This window comes from Limanda limanda, chromosome 6 (genome assembly GCF_963576545.1).
Source record: "Limanda limanda chromosome 6, fLimLim1.1, whole genome shotgun sequence".
In the NCBI taxonomy this organism is placed as follows: domain Eukaryota; kingdom Metazoa; phylum Chordata; class Actinopteri; order Pleuronectiformes; family Pleuronectidae; genus Limanda; species Limanda limanda.
This window is the reverse complement of record NC_083641.1, coordinates 27,619,775-27,645,522: the sequence shown is the minus strand read 5'-3', so window position 1 is coordinate 27,645,522 and position 25,748 is coordinate 27,619,775.

Here is a 25,748-nt window from a genome sequence, read left to right as displayed (position 1 = left end):
TCAGACACTTAGAATCATCTGCTCTAGTGTTTTTCCTCCAGAGGTTTAACGGCTTCACATCAATCTTCTGCAACTTTTAAATTCAGACGGACAGAAAGAGGTTTGCATGTCAGCAAAGAGGAAGCTTGGTTCACTTCAACCCTTTGGAGTCCTTGGCTATTATAGCTGGTTTTTAATGCTTTTCATTTTTGCCTATATAAACAAAGTTGTTTTCCATATGAACACACGTAAGAAACATCACAATTTGATCACACAGGCCTATTTTTTTAAAAGGCAGAAAAACACAGGCAGAAAACAGGTGAATATTTGTCTTTAACCCTGATTTAAATTATTAATCAGTGAATAAATGGATGAACACTCATTGAATCAGGACTCTGTGCTGGTGCAGCTGAAAAGCCTGTGACTGCAGCTGTGGTTATGAAAGAGAGAGGGGGAGGACACAGGTGAGAGATGGGTTCTCAGCCTTGAGGGGAAGTGAGATGCTCGTCACTGCGTCGGTTCTCACTGGGTCTGGAATGTTTGCTTCTCTGAGACACACGTTTGCTCTTGTTGATTTCAGGATTTGCAGTTTTGTCTCTTTTATTTCGCTGCAATAAGAATCTTTACAGGAACGAGCCGGAATGAAAACATGACATTTTCAGTGGATTATTTGACCACACAAACATCTCTGCCTCTCACAGTCAGGTCATCTTCCTCTTCATCAGAATCAGGACCGTTTTTGTCTCTTGGGCCGAGTCCGTCCACTGACACACAGCAAGTCAAATGTTAGAGCAGCCAGCGCTGTGCGAGACAGTGTGAAAGGCTGCACACAGAATCTGTTGCTAGGCTCACTGTGAACACACCAGTCAAGTCTGACATATGTTTCCAAAGCAGCCCTCTTAGCAGCTTGCAGCAGTTGCCATGGAAACCCCAATGCCATTTCCCCCCATTGTTTGGACTGCTCGATATTCCAAAAGCTTTTTTCTGTGTGACTTGGTTTATTGAAGCCGGGAAGGCCGACTCAGAGAGCTGGTTGTGTGCAGTGTGTTGGTGTGTGCATGCATTCAGCGCGTGTGTTTTCAACGTGTGTGTGTGTGTGTATGAGAGAGAGCAGGGTCGCTCTCGGTCGGAGGTGGGGACAAAGGACGACGTCCTTCACTTGACCTTGGCAGCAGATGCAAACATTGACTGAGTCTGTGCTGCTCTGGGATCAGAGCCGAGGTGACACCAGTGCAGCAGCATTTATGGAAACAAAGGGATTAAAGGACAAAAACATTGTCTTCTGTTTGTTATTAGTCGGTGTACATTTTTAAATATCAACAACATATTTTTAATCCACTAGTCTTCTTAAATCAGCAGCACCTGATACCATAAAAGCCTTTTCCCCCTGTGATGTGATTTGACACATTTAGATTTCAAACGTGGGACATCTCTCCTGTTTCACGCTGGCCTGCGTTTATCTCTCGACCACAGAGCTCAGCTTGATTCATCTTATTGAAATCATAGTAAACTAACGTGATTAACGCGTTGAGCTTTAACCTGCAGTCGTATAACAGCATCATGATTCAACAACAGAGACGTAGCAGTCGTATGAATTCTGATAAACATCTGTGTGAACCACTGGATTTCATTTAGCTTCATCACTGATCAGTGGCTTCATGAGTCTGACGTGGAATTCTCACAGACCATGATAATACCCGACAGGAACTAGAGTTATGATTCAAAATCAAGATCATGCAAATTCCAACTACTTTGAAATATTTATTTTTAATAATCAAATGTGAGGATAGTACAGTTCAAACAATAACTTTATGTGTGAATAATATCAAGATATTTTTTTTTTTTTTTACATATGAATGTCTAGTTTCATCATGTAGATTGTACACCAGGTCTTCTTCCACGGAGTCCTCCTGCTCATTAGACAACTTCTCCTCTGTCTCGCTTATCAGATCCTCCCTCTGCTGGAAGCTGGCCTCCTGATCCAGGACAATGCTCCTCAGCTGCTCATCCGCTGCTCCTCAGCTACTCCTCAGCTTCTCCTTACGGAACTTCAAATATCTCCTTCGCCTCATTTTCAACTCTCTGATCTCCCGCTCCAGCTCAGTCGTTTGAGCTCTTAGGTTGACCAAGTCTTCACTGAACTGACGCACCATTGAGGCATGTTGGTCTATCATCTCCGTCATCTCCATCATCTCCTTTCTTTCACTATTCAAGCTGAGTTGCCGGACGTCAACCTCCTTCTTCAACGCTTCGTTCTCTGCAGCCAGCTTCACAATCTCCCTCTTTTTCTCCTGTTGGGCTTGTTGGGATTCCCGCAGCTTTTTCCTCATCCTGACTTCAGATACACAAAGAGACAGGAGCTGCTTCATCTGATTCACAGATCTGACCGGATTTTAGTCATGTACACGTATTTTCTTTTAAAGACTGTAAAAGTAAGTAAGTACGTTTTTTTCTGCTTAGGAAAAACTTACTTCTTTCTCTTGAGTAGTGGATCTTCTTAATGTAACAACGTTCTGTAGTAGAGTTGTGTGTTTTCTCAGTGTGTCACTGGTCTGCTGACAGTCGTGGGCAGGAGAGCAGATTGTGGTTCAGCTGACATCAACTGCAGTAAGTGTTTGATTCTTAGAAATGTTTTCGCTTTATATGTGAGTCCATCGGCTTTGATCTGGTCTCACAGCTGTAAACGTGACATCATAGGTTTCAAAGGACTCAAAGACATAAATCAATCAATCAAACTTCATTTGTATTGTTTCGAAGGGCTTACCGCCGTCATGTGACCTGGACGGAAAACTGACACCAAACACTGTTTGAATTCTGCAGGAAACATTAACGGTATAAAAAAAACTACACTTATGTCACCCAACATGGCTTGTGTCATATGACATGACGCATGATTTTTCTGTAATTAAGTGTGAATGTTTATTTAGATGCATTTAACCACTTAAACAACACATGGATGTGATGCATATTATGGTACTTTGTTTTAAACTTATGATTTTGTATGAAATATCTGTTATTAGGGCCCGAGCACTGACATCAAAGGTGTCAGGTGAGACCCTATTGAAATTGTAAGGATTATTATTATTAGGGCCCGAGCACTGATCAAAGGTCAGGGAGGACCCTATTGTTATTGTAAGGATTTTTTTTTTTCTTTTTCTTCTTCTTCTTCAGGCAAATGAATTGGCTTTTTGAGGGCTTTAACATGCTCAACTTCTTACCAAAATTTGCAGAAAGTTAGTAAGTGGTGAAAATTTACGTGTTCTGAAGGAATTTTCAATGGGCGTCGCAAAATGGCTCAACGGTGCCCCCGAGACCCCTGGTACGTGTTCACATTGACCGGTTTTCACAAAAATCGATATACAGGTGTATCATGACCAGACAAACAAAAAAGTCTTTAGGTGCAATTGGAAAAACACAACAGGAAGCCTGCTATCTTGCATTTAGTGGCCATTTTGGCCATATTCCACATTTTTACTTTGATGTACTTGTACTTGGGTTTTCATCGGATCAACGTCAAATTGAGATGAGTTTCATCACAACAAGATGGAGATAAAAACTGACTGACGCATTTTTTTTTAGTCACACGGTGTGACCGTGGCGTGGCGTCAAAGTTTGATTGCACGCCATGAAAACATGATGTTCTGGCTATTTAATTATTATTATTATTCAGGCAAATGAATTGGCTTTTTGAGGGCTTTACCATGCTCAACTTCTTACCAAAATTTGCAGAAAGTTAGAAAGTGGTGAAAATTTACTTATGATTTTCATTTGCACAAATTACTCAAACATACAAAAATAATAGGGGATATTTTGAATGTCTATTTGTCATCAGCAGCAACATTTTTCAAATTATTCAAGTTGTACTCTGCAGCCCTTGTGGAGATGTGCTTGAAATAAATGGTTAGCCAGGAAAGTATAAAAAACAGTTTGCTTCAATATCAGTAAGAATAGTTTTTTCACTTTATTCTTAACAGGATAAACCTGCCTGTATCAATATTAGTGTCCATGGAGTCATTGTCAGTTAACTGAATTCATATGAATACTGAAGACATGAGCATACAACTTGGTTCAAAAGTAGTAGGTCAGTAACTGTTTGTTGTGTACAGCTACGTTTGTCATTTGTCTAGTATATGCACTGACGCTTTTACGCCATAGAAGTTCCCAACTCATACATAATATATTGAAGTTGAAGGAGAAGCAATAAGTTCATTTTAAATGTTCTTATGAATGTTAGTGTATTTAACTAAGAGTCCTTTGATAATGCCTATGATATCCCATCTCTGCCTTTAAACAGTGTGGAATCAATGGCAGCTGCCTCAAAAGCAACAAAGTCAATGTGGCATCAGAGGCACTTGCCTTTATTGCCACACTGACTTTACATAAACTGGCAGTGTTGCCGTTTCTGTTCAGCTGCCACGATTTGAAATTGCCCTTACTGACTGACAGAAGAAACAAGGTGGGTATTTTTATTATTATTATTATTATTATTATTATTCAGGCAAATGAATTGGCTTTTTGAGGGCTTTACCATGCTCAACTTCTTACCAAAATTTGCAGAAAGTTAGAAAGTGGTGAAAATTTACTTTGATATTTATTTTCAAGCAAAAATGAACAAACATGTCGAATTCCAGCGAGAGGTCAAAGATTGTTTGAGAAACACACGAGCATCAGTCATTCTGTAACAGCTGATCACCTCATTCATAACAATTAGATTATTCAAATAGATATGAAGTGGAAAATATGTAGTTAAATTAAAGTATAAATACATACAGCATCTAACATGGACTTTGTCTGTACTTCGCATGAATCTTGTGATTCTTCAACCCCCTCAGTGAGGCATTGTTCAAAAGTCCTGTAGATCTCGTCGATCGCTTTTTGGAGTACTTCGACTTCATGCTGCATCTTTTCTTTAAGGTCTCTGCAAGCCTGCATTTTACTGTCCACCTAAAATAAAACACAAATTCATTTGAATTGATGAAATCTACACGGGTCTTGATTTTTACCATTCTGGTAGAAGACAACAACCGTTCGTAGGGGAGCTTGTCTTGAGAGTTTATTCCTAACTTATATACTAGTACTTCTCTTGAGGCGGCAACGGTTCCTCCTCCTTTCAGTTTATTGTGAGTTTATTTCCCTGTAAGCTGGTTAACATTACATTTAGGAAATTGTCTTGGCATACCTGGACATTGCCATTTTGAAGGCTTTGTTATCATTTTTAATCCCAGTATACTCCTGGGAATGAAGGGAGAGGTTATTCGGTTTCTAGCCCTCCTCAGGACAACTTGTCCTGTGTCCGTGAGGTATAGGGATTGAACATTGTTGGTTTACGAATTTGAGAAGGATGAACAGTTGGATGTAGTAAATAGCAGGATAATATTGTATGTATTATACAAGTTGTAGTTTGAGACAAGTATAAAGAGTAAAACCTTGTGAAATTACTGCAGAGGTGAATGAACTTCAGGAACCTGATGTCTCTGCTGGTTCAGGGTTTTTCTGGTAAATTAATTACACATGTATAAACGTGTTTTCTTATTCGTTTTAACGTTTTACATTCGCCATTTTCCACAGCGACAGCTCCACCGTCGTGTGTCCTCTCCCCGGAAAACCTCTCTCTCTCTCGGTGTATCTGTCTGAACGCTCCCGTTCCAACCCCACCAGCAAACATGGGCAAAACGAAGACAAGTGTGCCCGCAGCGGATAGGAGAAAGTCTCCACGCCTGGCTGTGAGGGCTAAACCTGCAGCTGAGGCTAAGATCAAGCCCGTAGCAAAGAAGGGACCCAAGGCAAAGAAAGCCAAGGCAACCGAGAACGGGAACCCCAAGGCTGAGGAGCCAAAGGCTGAAGCCACCGAGGCAAAATGAAGAACTGTTGATCAGCTCACTCTGTGTACTTGGTGATTGTACAGTTTTAAATGAGTATTTTTTACCAAGTTTTATATTACAAATGTAATTTATAGGTTTTTTTGGGCTTGCACTTGATGTAACAAAACTTTGTTGTCACACTCATATCCATTTAAAGATGATAACCGTCCATATCTCGTAGACGTGGCATTTTAGTTTGTCTAATCCTGTTATTTTTTTATTATTATTTTAAACTGCTGACTGATAGATATCTTCCCAGTTGGACTTTACTTCAAAATTTAAACATTATTAGGCAGCTAATGGATATTGTTAAAGTTCAGGGGACAATAGGAATTTTACCTTTATGTCCCCTTGTATTTTAATGTTAAACTAATAAAAACTATTGCTTACCAAATTTTTTGAAACACTGTATGTCGCCATTAGATGTAGTCAGTGGAAATGCCACAGAAGAATACTGTTATTGGGTGACAGATGTTGATATATCCCCAATACTTGTTTAATGTGAACCGGTTCATTTGGTTTCAAACATTCTGTTAAGTTATGTTTCTGTTAGGAGAGAAGAAAGCGTTCTCTGACTTCATGGTTTATCTAAATGTTCTTGAATAAAAATTTTCAAAATTAAAAAAAAAAAAAGTACGTGTTTTCTCTCAGGTCACTTTTCTGAGAGTTGATTGTGTGTTTTAGTTAAAAGAAGAAAGTAGCTCTCAGCTCGGACTTCAGTGATACATAAAATTGGGCTTTTTAAAATATATCAGTCGTTTATGTCAGTGGTCACCCAACCAGACCTGGGTGTGTGTTTCTAACATCTTGGGGCCCAGTTAAGATCGTTCCTACTGGTCCAGAGATTGTGGCTGCAGCGTTCTGCAGTTTATTTTATGGTCTGGTGCAGGGCTTGTTCGTGGAGTCCCAGATCTTTGAGCAACGTGATGGTAGACGTTGCGTTAAGACCCCTGCAGCCAACCTCCACAGGGCGAACTATTGCTTTCCAGCCTCGTTGCTCAGCCATAGATGCCATTTCTGCATAGCGAAGCCTTTTTCTCTCATTCGCTTTGTCAACAGCATCCTCCGAGGGTACTGTCAATTATATTAAGTAGACAACGCGGATGGTGTTGGACCAGACTACCGGGTCTGGTCTTTGGGTGGTGGTGACAATGTGTAATGGGACTTTTAGCTGCGGGTCTAAATCCACCAGCATTTCCTAGTCTCGGGCATGCTTCAACTGCCAACTCCTGGTGAGTGGAGGAGGCCCTCGCTGTCCCTGTTCCCCTTTTCGGACAAAAGGTGTCCTTGGAACTTTTCTGAAACTTACATATTAACAAAATAAACCAGAAATATCTGGAGCAGGTAATAACTGCCTTGGCATTATATTGTATATAATGACTTTATTAATATTAGGTTTTAATATGCACAAAACTAGTATATTAGTATTTACAGCAAAATAACTTTCGTAACACAGATGCTGTCCTGTGGCGTGACATGGAAATCAGATTTTTGAAACGGCAGTTACATGGACAACTATAGGGGCCCTTAGTTTATTCCACTACCAGGAAGCCCCCCAGATGTTGGAATGTACTGTGTATGTTGAAAGGTGACTGTTAACCTCTGATTAATTTCATAAATTTCACTCTTTCTGTCAGACAATGAATGTGTGATTTTTTGAGAGTCCTGTAGTGTGACGGCTGTAGTCAATTTTTTTTTTTTTTTTAATTTAATTAAACATATTACGGTTAATCTGTGTTATTCTTCAGTTAGCATAATAGCTAAGGTCAGTCTTGTATAGCAATGACTCACAAGGATGAAAATGTCCTGTGAAATTACAATGAAATTATACAAAAAATCAACGGAACACTAGCAGTTTAAAAAAATTCAGCATTTGAACATTAAAATTTCATACAACTGTAATCCTCATTAGAACTTTATTAAAAAAATACTGTTTCACCGTTATTTGTCAACTACCCACATATCGTGGTTTTTAAGGTAATAAGCTGAATAAATCTGATTTACAGTCTCTACGTCCTCTGACCTGTATCTGTTTTTACACATTTATTAAGAAAAATCCGTGTTCACAGTCTGAAAAGACAAACTGCCGCGCTCTGTAAATTATGTAACTAGCATAAATGGGTCATAGCTGGAATAGTGTTTCCTCCACTTCCCTTCAAATGGTCTCTGCTCCATTCAGATAACATGAAACTCTTTTATAACGTGTTGGTGGTGTAGTGGAAAATTCTACTGTTCCTGTAGTGCCTGTAAACACAACACAGGTTCAAATGTATCTGATCATAAGTTCTTCTTTTTTCATCTGCATCAAGTGACCCGGGTTCATATGAGTCATTAAATGTGTGTTTGTTCCCAAAACTTTCTCTAAAAATCTATTGTTGGAGATCGTGTCTAGACACTGTCTAGTCAAAGTTCCTGTTTCAAATGCTGTATCTTAACTTTCTTTACAATGTTATTGATGCTGTGATCAGATGATCAGCCTGTCCACGTGTGCTGTTCATGTGTTTGTGTAAAGTCCCTCTGAGTGTTTTGAGGAACTTGGGGGGGCTTCATAACTGCCATTTCCTGAGAGACTCATTGTACTCTCAAGCCATTGCCTTGCTCTCAGTCTGATTTATGTCCGAGGCCTGGTAATAAAAGACAGACTAGCTGTTTGTTTGATTCAGTCTTTATTCCTGATGACGACGTAAAATTGCCATAACAACTTGGTGTCAGAAGTGACTTGCATAGGTGACCATCGGGAACCAGACCTGGACAGATTGGCCAACGGGCTCGAGTATCGAGCTCGCCTCATACCCGACAGAAACGGAAGGAGGGCTCTCCATCTCCGGACCTACCAATCGTCACTACTGCATTCCACGAGACGGACCTTTGCGTATCCACAATTTAATTCGGGTAAGACAGTCGTTATTTTCTTAAAGGAATAAGTGAATCATAAAGGGTAGGATATACTGATCAAATTAGAGGGGTCGTATAATCCGAGTTGTAAGATATAAAAACATATCTGAGTGAATAGGGTAGGATATACTGATCAAATTAGAGGGGTCGTATAATCTGAGTTGTAGGATATACAATATATCTGAGTTAAAGTAGGGCTTTCGTCGTATTGACCCGAGTTGAATATTGATATAAATATCTGATTAAAGGTAGGATAAATCAATGAATTTATCCGAGTTAAAGTAGGGCTAAACATTAGTAATAATATCTGATTAAAGGTAGGATTAATCGTTGTATTGATCCGAGTTAAACATTATTAATGATATCTGATTAAAGGTAGGATTAATCATTGTATTAATCCGAGTTAAACATTTTAAATAATGTCTGAATAATAAGTTAAGCACATTCTGGCTGGGAAATCACACACCATCATCTGCACTTCCTGTTTTTTCTCACAGACACACACACTCACAACCTTTCGGTTGATATGTAGAGTGTTATTCTCATAGATTATAATCATATATACAACCACGGAAAGTGTATTTTCTACTGTTTCTTTTTTTTCTTTAAGTTGTGTTTATGCACATCCTCTATAATATTGGTTCTTCACGTCTGACATCATCTGTGAAATATTGAAAAATAGTTGGAAAAATAAAAAAATAAAAAAAAACTGTTGGAAATAGAAGAAATTATTATTTTTTAAATAAACCTGATAAAAGACAGAAAAGTCTACAAAAGAGGATTGAATTCCAAAGGCGCTGCATCCAGATATTCAGACAGACACACACCTCTGTCCTCCCTGTTTTGTTTTGTTTTTTCTCACATAGGCCACACACACTCACTCTCACTCTCACACACACTCACACACACACACACACACACACACACACACAAGCATTCTGTTTTGAAATATCGCACACACACACGAGTACGACACACTCAAACCCTGACTTCCTCCTACGAACACACAGTCTTTCGACCACCCACCCACACTGGGACAAAAGAAATATGGGGAGCAACAAGTCTAAACTAGACCCAGTACAATGGGATTCTCCCATTATCAGGGATATGAAAGGAAAATATGGAGATGAATGTTGTGAATGTTTAGAGGTATGGGTTGAACATCTGGGATTTCCCTCAAAAGGAAGTCTTAGTGAAAATCAGTTGTCAAACTTACGTGCAAGACTGAGTCTTGAGAAAGACAAACTGTTAAGTCAGACAAAAGTAAAGACAAGTCATCTGAAAAAATTTGAAAAACATGAGAAATGTTTAGCACAATGGGAAAAAGAGTCTAGACTGCGAGAGGAACGCAGCAAACAGGGTAAAGTCACCAGGAACGAATCCGTCTCTACTCCTAAACCACAGGGTCCAGGCAGCCCCACAGCTCACTATGTGTTGTCACTACACAATCCATCTGTTGCTTCTGTATCACAACCCACTGGACCCCCACCGTATGATACTGAAACTAACCCACCTGTTGTTATTTCTTCTCTTTATCCTGCTCTGCCACACCCCGGAGCGTATGCAAAATCCAAGGGGGAGGATTGGTGTCCACCACCGCGTCCACACCCACAGCCCCTGGTCCACCTCCAACAACAACAACAAGTGCAACCAGCCCAGCATGACCAACACGCCCTCAACCCCAACGCATATGACTCTGACGAAGACTACAAAAATGAGTCACTCCTCCAGGCGCCAGCCATAACCACACCCATCCCAATGCCCAGTCCATCGCTGAAGCAGGAAATAAAGAAGGAAGGACAAAGATTTAAACACGAACATGAAACTCGCAACAACCCGTCCAAACCCGCCTGGTCCATGCCAATGATTGAGTTCCCAGGTCCAGATGGAGGAGCTGTCCTGGTTAGGGTTGGGTACCGAGAACCGGTGCCATATTGGAACCGGTTCCAATACAACCGGTACCTACCCGGACCGAAATGCAACGGAGATTCCAGTGCTTAATTTCGGTGCCTGAGCCAATCGAAGCCTGAGGTCTCCGCTCGTCCCGCCTCCTCACACTTCCGCTCCTTCCTTCACCCGAAGCGGCGCCTCCCGCCGGGCCCCCGCAGCCGCGGCTGCCGGTGGACAAACTCTTGTCTCCGCGCTGCCCGCGTCGCGTCAGGGCTTCCGTGCAGGTGTGGGGGGATCTCCCCGGCGCTGGCTGGCCCCCGCCGGGCGCATGTCCTCCGTGGCGGTGCGCCGCGACCGGGTCGGCTTGGAAAGGCTCGGGGCGGGAGGAGCGAAGACCACGCCGAGAAAGGTTTCACGAAAGCGTCTGCATTTGGGGGGGCCGAAGACTGCCTGCGACAGCCCCAGCCGCGGAGAAACGGGGGTCTCCGAGTGAAAAGCGACCGTCAGTCTTCAATTGGCTCAGGCTCCGAAGTCAGAGTGTGTGTGTTTCGTATTTATTTTTATTTATTTAAGTATAGTGTAAACTTTTGTTAACAGTTCATATATTATTCATAGTTTTAAGTTAAAAAGTTTTTGTATTTATTTATATTTATAATTTACTTTAAACAGTTCATATATTTGGCAATAAAAAAGTCTTTCTTAAATGACGTCAAGCTTCGTTTTGTGCACTTTAAAAAAAAAAAGTATCGGTTCAGGAACCGTTTAAGCACCGGTATCGTTTTAAAAGTATTGGTTAGGAACCGGTATCGGATAAAAACTAAACGATACCCATCCCTAGTCCTGGTTCACCGCCACATGGACGCAGAGATGCACGAGGCCACAAAGACTTGGTTTCCCCCACTGAGCCAAGGTGGAGGCCCGTGGGCTGACAAACTTCTCACTTTATGTCGAACCTGGAGACCAACCGGGTCAGAGCTGCAACGCCTGTTACGACGACTCCTCACTCCTGACCAATACGGGAGAATACAGGTGATCGTCGAGGAAGATGGTGGGCTCCAGACCCGAGCAACAACAGCAACCTGGAACGCAAACATTGCAGTGTCGATCTGAAAAGCAGCAGCAGCCGTCGACGGATACGTCGATCCTTACCGCACCAGCAACTTGATTGCATACTAATGTTTTTCTATGACGCATCTTCTCTCCTCCTCTTCCTCCCCCCATCAGCCTCCCCCTCTGTTTTTCAAATGTCTCCCCCTCTCTCCCGTCTCATCTTATGTATTTCCTTCCTTCCATCCTTCCTTCCTTCCTTCTCTGCATCTTACAAACTGCCACCACCTCTGCATATAATTCCCCAACATGCGACAGACAGAAAAAAGATTATACATTCATTTAATTATTTTTTAAATATTCTTACATTGATCTATATCATTAATTTATATATTTCATTTTGTAGTTTCGGATTAATGATTGCTCGATGTGTTGTTTTAATTACTTTTATAATTTTGTCTTTTAAAGCACTAACATTGATTTGAAAAGTGCTATATGAATAAAGTTAGGTTATTAATATTATTCTAATAAACTTTCTCTCTCCTGTGACAAGCTGACGTGTGATATAAGGCATATTGATTACAGCTGCTTTAAGGAAACTGATATCGACAGTTTGCAGGAGATGAGGTGTCAGACACTTAGAATCATCTGCTCTAGTGTTTTTCCTCCAGAGGTTTAACGGCTTCACATCAATCTTCTGCAACTTTTAAATTCAGACGGACACAAAGAGGTTTGCATGTCAGCAAAGAGGAAGCTTGGTTCACTTCAACCCTTTGGAGTCCTTGGCTATTATAGCTGGTTTTTAATGCTTTTGATTTTTGCCTTTATAAACAAAGTTGTTTTCCATTTGAACACACGTAAGAAACACCACAATATTACGGAGCCCCCCAGGGGACACAGGGAAAAAAAATGATGGGTGAAAAAAAAACTGACTTTTGCGAGATCTCGCAAAACTTTTGCGAGATCCCGAGAAAGTTTTGCGAGATCTCGAGATATTTTTGCGAGATCTCGCAATGCATGTTTTCTGCTCCGTTCATTGTCTTAGCGATGTGCTGCCGCTGAATAATTATAACCAGCGCTGCTCCAGGATCATAACAGACGCTCATTAAAAGTCCGGTCGCCCTGTGTGTGTCGGAGCCTGCTTCCGCCTCACGTCCCTATGTCCCGCGCTCACTTTACACTTTAACAGTAATCACCAGCACTGATCCGATCGGTCATCATCGGATAATAACTAAAAAATACATGTGATTATCAGTTTTAGTGAAGAGGAACAGAGGGGAGGTGTGTGCGTGTGTGTGTAAAGCGGCTGTCCCCGCAGCCGCTCAGCCTCGGCTTCCCTGCTCTGTGGCACCCGCCCACAACCCGTATCTCGGGATCTCGCAAAAGTATCTCGAGATCTCGCAAAACTTTCTCGGGATCTCGCAAAAGTCCGTTTTTTTTTGTTTTTTTTTTCACCCATCATTTTTTTCCCCCCTGTCCCCTGGGGGGCTCCGTACAATATGATCACACATGTCTATTTTTTTAAAAGGCAGAAAAACACAGGCAGAAAACAGGTGAATATTTGTCTTTAACTCTGATTTAAATGATTAATCAGTGAATAAATGGATGAACACTCATTGAATCAGGACTCTGTGCTGGTGCAGCTGAAAGCCTGTGACTGCAGCTGTGGTTATGAAAGAGAGAGGGGGAGGACACAGGTGAGAGATGGGTTCTCAGCCTTGAGGGGAAGTGAGATGCTCGTCACTGCGTCGTTTCTCACTGGGTCTGGAATGTTTGCTTCTCTGAGACACAAGTTTGCTCTTGTTGATTTCAGGATTTGCAGTTTTGTCTCTTTTATTTCGCTGCAATAAGAATCTTTACAGGAACGAGCCGGAATGAAAACATGACATTTTCAGTGGATTATTTGACCACACAAACATCTCTGCCTCTCACAGTCAGGTCATCTTCCTCTTCATCAGAATCAGGACCGTTGTTGCCTCTTGGGCCGAGTCCGTCCACTGACACACAGCAAGTCAAATGTTAGAGCAGCCAGCGCTGTGGGAGACAGTGTGATAGGCTGCACACAGAATCTGTTGCTAGGCTCACTGTGAACACACCAGTGAAGTCTGACATATGTTTCCAAAGCAGCCCTCTTAGCAGCTTGCAGCAGTTGCCATGGAAACCCCAATGCCATTTCCCCCATTGTTTGGACTGCTCGATATTCCAAAAGCTTTTTTCTGTGCGACTTGGTTTAGTGAAGCCGGGAAGGCCGACTCAGAGAGCTGGTTGTGTGCAGTGTGTTGGTGTGTGCATGCATTCAGCGCGTGTGTTTTCAACGTGTGTGTGTGTGTGTATGAGAGAGAGCAGGGTCGCTCTCGGTCGGAGGTGGGGACAAAGGACGACGTCCTTCACTTGACCTTGGCAGCAGATGCAAACATTGACTGAGTCTGTGCTGCTCTGGGATCAGAGCCGAGGTGACACCAGTGCAGCAGCGTTTATGGAAACAAAGGGATTAAAGGACAAAAACATTGTCTTCTGTTTGTTATTAGTCTGTGTACATTTTTTATTATCAACAACATATTTTTAATCCCTCAAATCTTCTTAAATCAGCAGCACCTGATACCATAAAAGCCTTTTCCCCCTGTGATGTGATTTGACACATTTAGATTTCAAACGTGGGACATCTCTCCTGTTTCACGCTGGCCTGCGTTTATCTCTCGACCACAGAGCTCAGCTTGATTCATCTTATTGAAATCATAGTAAACTAACGTGATTAACGTGTTGAGCTTTAACCTGCAGTCGTATAACAGCATCATGATTCAACAACAGAGACGTAGCAGTCGTATGAACTCTGATAAACATCTGTGTGAACCACTGGATTTCATTTAGCTTCGTCACTGATCAGTGGCTTCATGAGTCTGATGTGGAATTCTCACAGACGATGATAATACCCGACAGGAACTAGAGTTATGATTCAAAATCAAGGTCATGAAAATCCAACTACTGGGAAATATTTATTTTTAATAATCAAATGTGAGGATAGTACAGTTCAAACAATAACTTAATGTGTGAATAATATCAAGATTTTTTTTTTTACATATGAATGTCTAGTTTCATAATTTAGATTGTACACATGGTCTTCTTTCACGGAGTCTTCCTGCTCAGCAGACAACTTCTCCTCTGTCTCCCTGATCTGGTTCATCAGATCCTCCCTCTGCTGGAAGCTGGCCTCCTGATCCAGGACGATGCTCCTCAGCTGCTCCTCAGCTTCTCCTCACAGAGCTTCAAATATCACCTTCCACTCATTTTCAACTCTCTGGTTCTTCTGCTGCTAGAGCTCAAGATCAGAGTTCAGGAAGATGTCGTCCTCCATATTATCATTCATCATCGTCTTCATATCTCTGTTCTCCCGCTCCAGCTCAGTCTCTCTAGCTCTTGCTGTGTCCACAGTCTTGATCATGTTGACCAAGTCTTCTCTGGCCTGTCGCAGCTGTGAGGCAGATTGGTCCATCCTCTCCATCACCTTCTTTCTTTCACTATTCCAGCTGAGTTGCCTGACGTCGAACTGTTTCTTCAACGCTTCATTCTCTGCAACCAGCTTCACGATCTCTGCAGCCTGCTTCTTCAATGCTTCGTTCTCTGGAGCCATCTTCTTCAATGCTTCATTCTCTTTAGCCAGCTTCACGTTCTCTGCAGCCTGCTTCTTCAATGCTTCGTTCTCTGGAGCCATCTTCTTCAATGCTTCGTTCTCTGGAGCCATCTTCTTCAATGCTTCGTTCTCTGGAGCCATCTTCTTCAATGCTTCGTTCTCTTTAGTCAGCTTCACGTTCTCTTTAGCCAGCTTCACGATCACTGCAGCCTGCTTCACAATCTCTCTCTTTGAATCTTGTTGGGCTCGTTGGGATTCCCACAGCTTTTTCCTGATGCTTGACCTGATGCGTTGAGTAGCGTCAGGCGGCATTTTCCAAGTGACTGAAAGACACAAATACACACAACAGTTGAAAGCACAGTCCCATCCTTACTCCAGATACACTAAGAGACAGGAGCTGCTTCATCGGATTCACAGATCTGACTGGATTTTAGTCATGTACTCACATTTGCTTTTAAAGACTGTAACAGTAAGTCAGTAAGTTTTTTCTCTTGAGCAATTGTTATCTTCTTAATGTAACAAAGTTGTGTAACACAGTTGTGTGTTTTCTCAGTGTGTCGCTGATCTACTGACAGTCGTGGGCAGGAGAGCAGATTGTGGTCCATCCGACATCAAAGGCTGTAAGTGTTTGATTCTAAGAAATGTTTCCCTGTTATATGTGAGTCCATCGGCTTTGATCTGGTCTAACATATGTAAACGTGACATCAAAGGTTTTAAAGGACTCAAAGACTCAAATCCATCAATCAAACTTGATTTGTATTGTCTCAAAGGGCTTACCGCTGACTTCGTCATGTAACCTAGATGGAAAACTGAAACCAAACACTTTTTGAATTCTGCAGGAAACATCAACAGAATAAAAAAAACAACACTTGTCACAACCAACATGGCTCGTGTCATATACAGATTGTGGTTTTTTATGGTAATAAGCTTAATAAATCTGATTTACAGTCTCTACGTCCTCTGACCTCCATCTGTTTTTATCCATTTATTTAGAAAAATCCCTGTTCACAGTCTGAAAAGAGAAACGGCCACGCTCTGTAAATTATGTAACTAACATAAATGGGTCATAGCTGGAATAGTGTTTCCTCCACTTCCCTTCAAATAGTCTCTGCTCCATTCAGATAACATGCAACTCTTTTATAACGTGTTGGTGGTTAATAGGGTGTTATAATGTAATAATATTCTCGAAAAAATGTGGAAAACAGTATGTAGTAGAAACTAAAAATTCCATAGCCACAAGAATGGTACAACACAGGTATAATTTGAGACACAAGAAAAACACAAATACTCCTGTAGTCAAACACTTCATATTACATGGACCACAATCACTTAGAAAAGCAGGCCTCTAATACAATTTGTCTTGGACCGATATAGAACGAAAGAAAATGGAGAGAAGTTGGATCTTCCTCCTAAACACCAAAGAAACAACCATTTCATGAAACAACCATATCACGCCAGGAAATACACAGAAAATTTATTTTAAACAATATTGATGACATATTTTATATGGTATAAATGATCAAATATGCATCCCATAGTTTGTATTTCCCTTCTGTTGTCCTGGAGATTTAATTTTACCAATTTTACCAATCACATTATTAAATGTCCCCCTCTGCCCATCCACTACAGACACACAAGCAGTCATAAAGATAAAAAGAGAGAGAGGACGGGGGGCCTACGTATTCTCTACACAGGCTTAAGTGGAGAATACATAATTTACCCTCGACACCCGACATTGCATGGAGCAAACAGCGGAGAAGTTCTTAAAGATGGATGACATTAAATTAATAATTGAAGTGGAGAAGTACAGTGAGCTGTATGATCCTCAGCACATGTTGTATGAGGACAACACCAAAGAAGACAAATGTTGGGACGCGGTTGCAGTTAATGTTGGAGCAACAAGTGACTATATGCTTTTATACTACTGGGTCAACGGGAGATATTATTAGCGCTGTGCTTCAGCGTCCGGTGTGAACCTGGCGTTAGACTCTTTCCCTAACCCTAACCACTATGGACCCTTGCCTAAACCTAACCTCCGAACTAGACTAAATAAGACTGGCCGTGGCCTGTTGCCTTAAACCTTACCATTTTTAACCAAAGCCTAAATCTAAAGAGACTCTACTATTGCCTAAAACTAACCAACGTTCTCTCTTCCTGAAACCTAACCATGGATCCTGGCCCTAACCCTAACCACTATGGACCCTTGTCTAAACCTACACCTTCTAACTTGAGAACAACAGTGTTTATGTAAGTCCAGATATTCTGTACAACATATTCTCCAAATTACACTAATCAAAAAGATTAAATACACACATATATATTGATTTACTCACAAGAACAAGAAAGAAACCTATAAATCACAGAGAATATTGGAAAAAAAAAATTCAGGGATGTTACGAAGTAGTAATAACAACAAAATGGATCACAAAAAGCATAAATTCGAAAGTCACAGTTCAGTTATATAAAAAAAGGCAATTTGTAGACGTCACGAAGTAGTAATAACCACATGGTTAATCACAAAAACAATACATGGATGAAGACAACTCAAATTAATAACATGTAATTTGATATGTCAGTTAAAACAATCACAGTTTATCGATAGGAAATTCGTTTTAAGGTCACAAGTCACAATTTTATCTCAAAAAGAATTTGAATAAATAAATATATCACTTAAGTCCAATAAAATATGACATATTCATAGATACACGGTATCATGAATGTTACTATAAATACGTTTATTTTTATTCACAGTTATAGAATTAAAGGATCACAGCTGAATAGACAAGGGGGAGGAGTCTGTGAGAGGCATCCTATAAATACAGGAGCCTTCAGTCTCCTCACTCACTCTTGCTCTGAATGCTGCAGTGGAAGGACCTCACAGCTGAGTTGCCTGACTTGGAACTGCTTCTCCAGAGCAGCGTGTTCTGCAGCCTGCTTCTTCAATGCTTCTTCAATGCTTCATTCTCTGCAGCCTGCTTCACAATCTCCCTCTTCATCTCCTGGTGGGCTAGTTGGGAGGCTCACAGCTGTCTCCCCAACACGGACCTTGAGTAAGGGGCCATTTTCCAAGATATAAGGCATATTGATTACAGCTGCTTTAAGGAAACTGATATTGACAGTTTGCAGGAGATGAGGTGTCAGACACTTAGAATCATCTGCTCCGGTGTTTTTCCTCCAGAGGTTTAACGGCTTCACATCAACATTCTGCAACTTTTAAATTCAGACGGACACAAAGAGGTTTGCATGTCAGCAAAGTGGAAGCTTGGTTCACTTCAACCGGTTCAGTCCGGTTTTTAATGCTTTTGATTTTTTCCTATATATTTCCTATACTCACAAGAATAAGAAACCTACTAATCACAAAGAGTATTGAAAAAAATACAATTTGTGGATGTTACGAAGTAGTAATATCAGTGGCTACCTGAGTCTGACGTGGAATTCTCACAGACCATGATAATACCCGACAGGAACTAGAGTTACGATTCAAAATCAAGATCATGCAAATTCCAACTACTTTAAAATATTTATTTCATACAATAATAACAATTTGATTAAACTACATGAAAATGATTGTCTGCACCTACACTTCAAGATCTGAGTAGGAGTCAGCTTGTGTCCATTAAAGTCTTTTCCCCCTGTGATGTGATTTGACACATTTAGATTTCAAACGTGGGACATCTCTCCTGTTTCACGCTGGCCTGCGTTTATCTCTCGACCACAGAGCTCAGCTTGATTCATCTTATTGAAATCATAGTAAACTAACGTGATTAACGCGTTGAGCTTTAACCTGCAGTCGTATAACAGCATCATGATTCAACAACAGAGACGTAGCAGTCGTATGAACTCTGATAAACATCTGTGTGAACCACTGGATTTCATTTAGCTTCATCACTGATCAGTGGCTTCATGAGTCTGACGTGGAATTCTCACAGACCATGATAATACCTGACAGGAACTAGAGTTATGATTCAAAATCAAGATCATGCAAATTCCAACTACTTTAAAATATTTATTTCATACAATAATATAATAATAATAATAACACAATTTGATTAAAATGAAATGAAGATGATTTTCGGCTCCTACTCAAGATCTGAGTCGCTTGTGTCCTTTAAATTGTTAATGTCACTGATCTCCTGGGTGAGCTCAGAGATCTTGTGATTTGCTCTCTCCAACGTCTCTGCCATTTTCACGAGCTCGTCCCGAGCCTGGTCAAGTTCCCTTGTCATACGGGACTTTTCCTGGGTCCAGCTGTCTTTTTCCACTTTCAGCTCCTCCAACTGCTGCTTTAAGGTCTGGTTTGCCCTCTGCAGCCTCTCTATCTCCCTGTGTTTGTCTTTGTTTTCTCTTTGGGAGGCCCACATCTGTCTCCCATGCTCAGACCTGGACAAAGGTGCCATTTTCTATTGTGTGTTTTCTCAGTGTGTCCCTGGTCTTCTTACAGTCGTGGGCAGGGGAGCAGATTGTTATTACTACAATTTGGTTGAATGAAGCGTGCGGTGTCATATTACACCCCAGCTGCGTGGAGAGAGCAGGGCGGGGGGATGACGACACCGTTGCAAACGCGATGATGATTGGCTGGGTGGGCGCGCGGATGCCCTGCTCACGCTGTCTCACTGCACGCTCTGACTACAGCTCAAGACAGCGACAATGGCGACGAGCCAGGGAAATTCAAACTTCGCTGGCTGCGGTCACAGGAGTTAAAGGATAAGGCTAAGGCAAGTTTGCTGGCAGAGTGCCGTAAAATTGTCCATGAAGAACCACAGCCAGGTACCAGCAGCACATCTTCACATCACACAGATTCAGCCAAAGAGAGCGATTTCTTTGCTTTTGAGGAGGATGAGGACACCTCTTCAGCAGAAAACCAGGTGGCAGACTATATTAGATCTTCAGAACAAAACTTAAACTCTCTGTGTGGATTTTCTCTCATCAAGTAAATGTCACTACGTTACAATGCTGCTACTCCATCTAGTGCACCTGTTGAGAGACTGTTCAGCCTGGGCAAACTTGTTTTCTCTCCGAAGAGGAACAGGCTGTCGGACAAAAGATTTGAAAAGCTTCTCCTCCTACATTACAACCACTGGTTTAATTGTTAGATGAGAGGAGTATTTCAGTATAGATAGATTAATGCATTGATCATTTTCACTGAGAATGAACAACATGTTAAGCTTCATTGAGAGTTGGATAGTGCTCTGTTTATTGTGCAATAATATACAGGTTCAGAGAATTGCACTACTTAAAGGTCAAATTTTCGATTGTTTCTTTTACAGAGATTTGCACTATACTTAATGGCCAGATCTTCCTTTGTTACTTTTTACCCAAGTTTACATTTGCGTGTTTTGCACTTGATTGCAAAGTGTGAATAGCTGAATATTATTTATTTTTAACATTTCATTTTGTTACTGTTCTGAATATTTAAGAGTTGGATAGTGTTATGTTTATTGTGCAATGGTATACAAGTACAGATAATGGCACTACTTAATGGCCAGATTTTCCTTTGTTTCTTTTTACCCAAGTTTACCCAAATTTGCACTTGAATTTTATTTTCAATATTTATTTTTATATGTTTTAATTCTATGCATCATATGGCAGGCTGCAATCTATTGAGTTCAAATAAATACCAAATGTTCTAAAATACTGTATATAGTGTTTTTATTCTTCAATCAGTTAATATAAACATCTTTGACGTTAAAGATGTTACAGAACGTAACAGCGTTATAAAACATGAAAAATAACGCCACAGTTACTTTGCTGAGTAACTAATTACTCTAACAATGTGGTAACTGCGTTACTAACTCAATTACTTTTTGGGAGAAGTAATTTGTAACTCTAACTAATTACTTTTTAGAAGTAACTTGACCAACACTGCCTGTAACATATAGAATCCTGGTTAGTTTCCTTTTCCTCCGCTCAGTAATATGCTTAAATACGGCAGGTTGTCTAGTCTGATCTGTGCAGGTCATGCGATTAGTCAGGAAAGGTGTTGTATTTTGCCGGAGAAGGCAAATATTCTACCCGAGCCTAAACCTAAATAGACTTCCCCTAACCCACGTTCTCTCTGCCTAAAACCTAACTTTAGATCCTGGCCCTAACCCTAACCACTATGGACCTTTGCCTCAACCTAAAACCTTCTAACTTGAGAACAACAGTGTTTATCTAAGTCCAGATATTCTGTTCAACATATTCTCCAAATTACACTAATCAAAAAGAATAAATACACACATATATATATTGATTTACTCACAAGAATAAGAAAGAAACCTACTAATCACAAAGACTATTGAAAAAAAGACAATTTGTGGATGTTATAACAACAGTAATAACAAGATGGATCACAAAAATAATAAATGGATGTAGGCAACTCAAATAAACACAATTCGTCGATGTCACGAAGTAGAATAACAACATGGTTTATCACAAAAACAATACATGGATTGCAGCGCGCACTCGTCTTTCTGTGCTCTGCGCGCACCGGATAGGCAGCCTTCATACACAGTGCCTAGCAATTGAAAACCCGCGGAGCAACCAGCAATCAAGCTTAAAGAGCCGGCAATTCTACTAGTATGTGACGTCTTTTGTAACTTAATGGCGAAGTGCAAGTTCAGCAAAACTTGGTTGAATAAAAGCATGTTTAGTGCATGGTTAAAACCAGTGGAGGGGAATGTTTTTGAAAACACCTTTAGCAAGAGATTTGACACATTTAGATTTCAAACGTGGGACATCTCTCCTGTTTCACGCTGGCCTGCGTTTATCTCTCGACCACAGAGCTCAGCTTGATTCATCTCATTGAAATCATAGTAAACTAACGTGATTAACGCGTTGAGCTTTAACTTCCCTGCAGCCGTATAACAGCATCATGATTCAACAACAGAGACGTAGCAGTCGTATGAACTCTGATAAACATCTGTGTGAACCACTGGATTTCATTTAGCTTCATCACTGATCAGTGGCTTCATGAGTCTGACGTGGAATTCTCACAGACCATGATAATACCTGACAGGAACTAGAGTTATGATTCAAAATCAAGATCATGCAAATTCCAACTACTTTAAAAATATTTATTTCATACAATAATATAATAATAATAACACAATTTGATTAAAATGAAATGAAGATGATTTTCGGCTCCTACTCAAGATCTGAGTCGCTTGTGTCCTTTAAATTGTTAATGTCACTGATCTCCTGGGTGAGCTCAGAGATCTTGTGATTTGCTCTCTCCAACGTCTCTGCCATTTTCACGAGCTCGTCCCGTGCCTGGTCAAGTTCCCTTGTCATACGGGACTTTTCCTGGGTGCTGCTGACTTTATCCTTTTCCTGCTCCTCCAACTGCAGCTTAAGGGTCTTGTTTGCCCTCTGCAGCCTCTCTATCTCCCTGTGTTTGTCTTTGTTTTCTCTTTGTGAGGCCCACATCTCTCTCCCATGCACAGACCTGGAGAAAGGTGCCATTTTCCTGAAAGACACAAGTACACACAACAGTTGAACGCACAGTCCCATCCTGACTTCAGATACACAAAGAGACAGGAGCTTGCTTCATCTCTCATTCACAGATCTGATCGGATTTTAGTCATGTATACACATTTGCTTTTAAAGGCTATAAAAGTAATATAAAAGTTTTTTCTGCTTAGGAAAAAAACTTACTTCTTTCTCTTGAGCAGTTGATCTTGAAGTTTTTTTTTTACTTTGCAGTACGGAAATCATTTGATTCTTCTCTAAGCTCAAAAAATCGTTTGAGGAATTTGCTCCTGCTCAGCCACCGTACTTCCGTATGGTACGGCACATCTCCGTGCTCCGAGCCCGTCTCCTGCAAGAGCAGCTGGAACTGTCGGTGATTCAGGCCACGCGCCCGAATAAAGTTCACTGTTTTCGGGACCGTGGTCATTATATTATCCAGCTCTCAGAACCTTTCCACACAGAGCTTCTTGATGGATAATGCAATGATAGGTTATCAGGGGTGTGTGACAGTTACTTTTTTGCAATTTCTCCTTCACTCTCTCCCACAGCAATTTATGTTTACTTACGGACTTCTCCACTGCTTCAAAAATGTTGTGGTCCCATGCATGGCGGCTACATCCAACAGCTCTTCAATGACAGAGAGGTCCGGCTTCACGCCTCGAAGAAAAATGGATAACTGCGCTGTATCCACGTTGTCTGTGGTTTCATCCACAGCTAATGAAAAAGCTAGACAACTGCGTGTCTCTTCAGCCGGCCGTGTTGAGAGATTTCCTGCCAGTTCCTTAATTCGGTCCGCGATGGTGTTTCTTGACAAACAGACATTTTGAAAAGTCTTTATCTGGTTGGGGAACACCTGCTCACACACCTTCAGCATGCACTGTTTCAAAAATGCACCCTCTGAAAAAGACTTTGAAGCTCTGGCGATTTCTTCAGACACGATTAAGCTGGCTTTCACTGCTGCATTGTTTTTGCCCTTAGCTTTTCTGAACACATCCTGCTACGACTGCAGTCTGCCTTTTAATTCTGCTGCAATTCCTTGTTTTTCTTGGAGGCTGCATTGAGCATACTTAGCTCCGTGTTTGGTGTCAAAATGCCGACGTAGATTATATTCTTTTACGACCGACACCGCCTCATAACATACAAGACATACCGGTTTTTCACCTTGAAGTACAAACAAGTATTCGTTTTCCCATTGTTCGTGAAACTGCCTTCCTTGTGCATCAATTTTCCTCTTCTTGGACATGTTGGGGTTTTGTTAGATTTCTCCTTTCCACCTGTGTTTTGAACGCATAGCTAGGCTACTGGTGAGATGCCGTTTCCTTGGCGGATGCATCGAAATGCATTGTGGGAGACGTAGTTTACGGTCAACGTGCGCTTTTAAGCAGCATACAGTGAACTTATTTTCAGGCAATAATCAGGGTTCCCGCGGGGTCTTAAAAAGTCTTAAATTTAATAATCGGAATTTTAAGCCTTAAAAAGTCTTACATTTGATTAAGCTAGGTCTAAAAAATGAATTGGATTAGGAAGCTACTTCCTGATAACTTGGTCCCCAGTAAATGTGCTTTGAGAAAATGTCCGCGCTAAAAAAGTAAGCAGTACGGTAATCAGCCCCCCCCCCCCCCAAACAATTGGTATGGAAATAAATCAGCATGTAACCATCAGTAACTTTGCAGCCCCCGGTGAGAACTTATCGGAGAACACCCTGTGTGTTTGTGAGGATTGATGTAAGGACTGTACATGAGGAACTTATTCTTTTTAGCCGGTTCTGATTTCCAGCTCCGCTCCAGGTGTGTCTGCTAAAACACGGCTCCGACAACTTTTCTCTGTTAAGGTTCTTTAATTTGGCAACAGCACAGTACAACATATACCTATGAAAGGCAGGGCAGGATATGGGTCGGAATACGAGTGATTCTATAAAAAGAAAGATACGTACTGCACACCTACATATTAACAATATACATCCTTATCTACCCGTATATACATATTAGCCAGGAACCCACCGATAACGCTGCACTCGCACTGACCGTGCAGCCCCAGAAGTGCAAGTTAACTAATAAAGAACTTTGAAACTACTAATAACATACAGTGCCCACTCACGTTGCGCGCGGATGCACAAACAGACAGCAGTCTCTGTCTGACAGACATCTGTCTTCCTCTCTGTCTCATGTTACACGCTTGATAACTACTGCGCCACTCTTCGCTTGCGTTGCTCTGAGCGCCCCCCCGTTGAATGCACGCTCCTGCCGCAGGATTGCAGCGCGCGCTCCGCTTTCTATTCCTCTGCGCGCACCGGATAGGCAGCCTTTATTCACAGTGTCTAGCAATTGAAATCGCGAGGAGCAACCAGCAATCAGCAATCAAGCTAAAAGAGACAAATTCTACTAGTGTGTTGAAGTCTTTTGTAACTTAATGGGGAAATTGTTGAGATATCTATGTTTTGTTTTTTATCTTATGACTATATTTTACCTATATCCTGTGAATAAATATTAGCTGTATAGTCTATAACAGGGATGCCAGGGTGAAATTGGACAGGGGGCCAGATTTTTTCAAGCAAGACCTCAGGGGGCCGGATTACACTTTCGGACTGAAAAGGCCAAACACTGACTCAACACATGGATAGGTAGGTTATTTGAAATTATTCATGAAGGCCTACACATCAATAAGAAATTGCATCGGCACCAAAATAGCCTCACAATGAGGCCTAAAATTACATAGCCTAAAGCAGGAAACAGTTACCCTCTAAAAACGTTACATTTTCCTATCCATGCAAGTAGCCTACATTTATAAATTAGAAATGCAACAAAATAGACTAGGTGCCAACAAAACACATTTCCTATAAATAACACAAGTGTAAACTGTTAATTACTTTTATTATATTTATTGAAGGCTTGCACATGAAAACAAGTCAATGCAAAATAAGGCCAATTAAAAGAAGGCCAGGCCAAGTAGGCCTAAACGAGTCACAGAAAGAAAGCGCCAGAATAAAGTAGTCCAACATT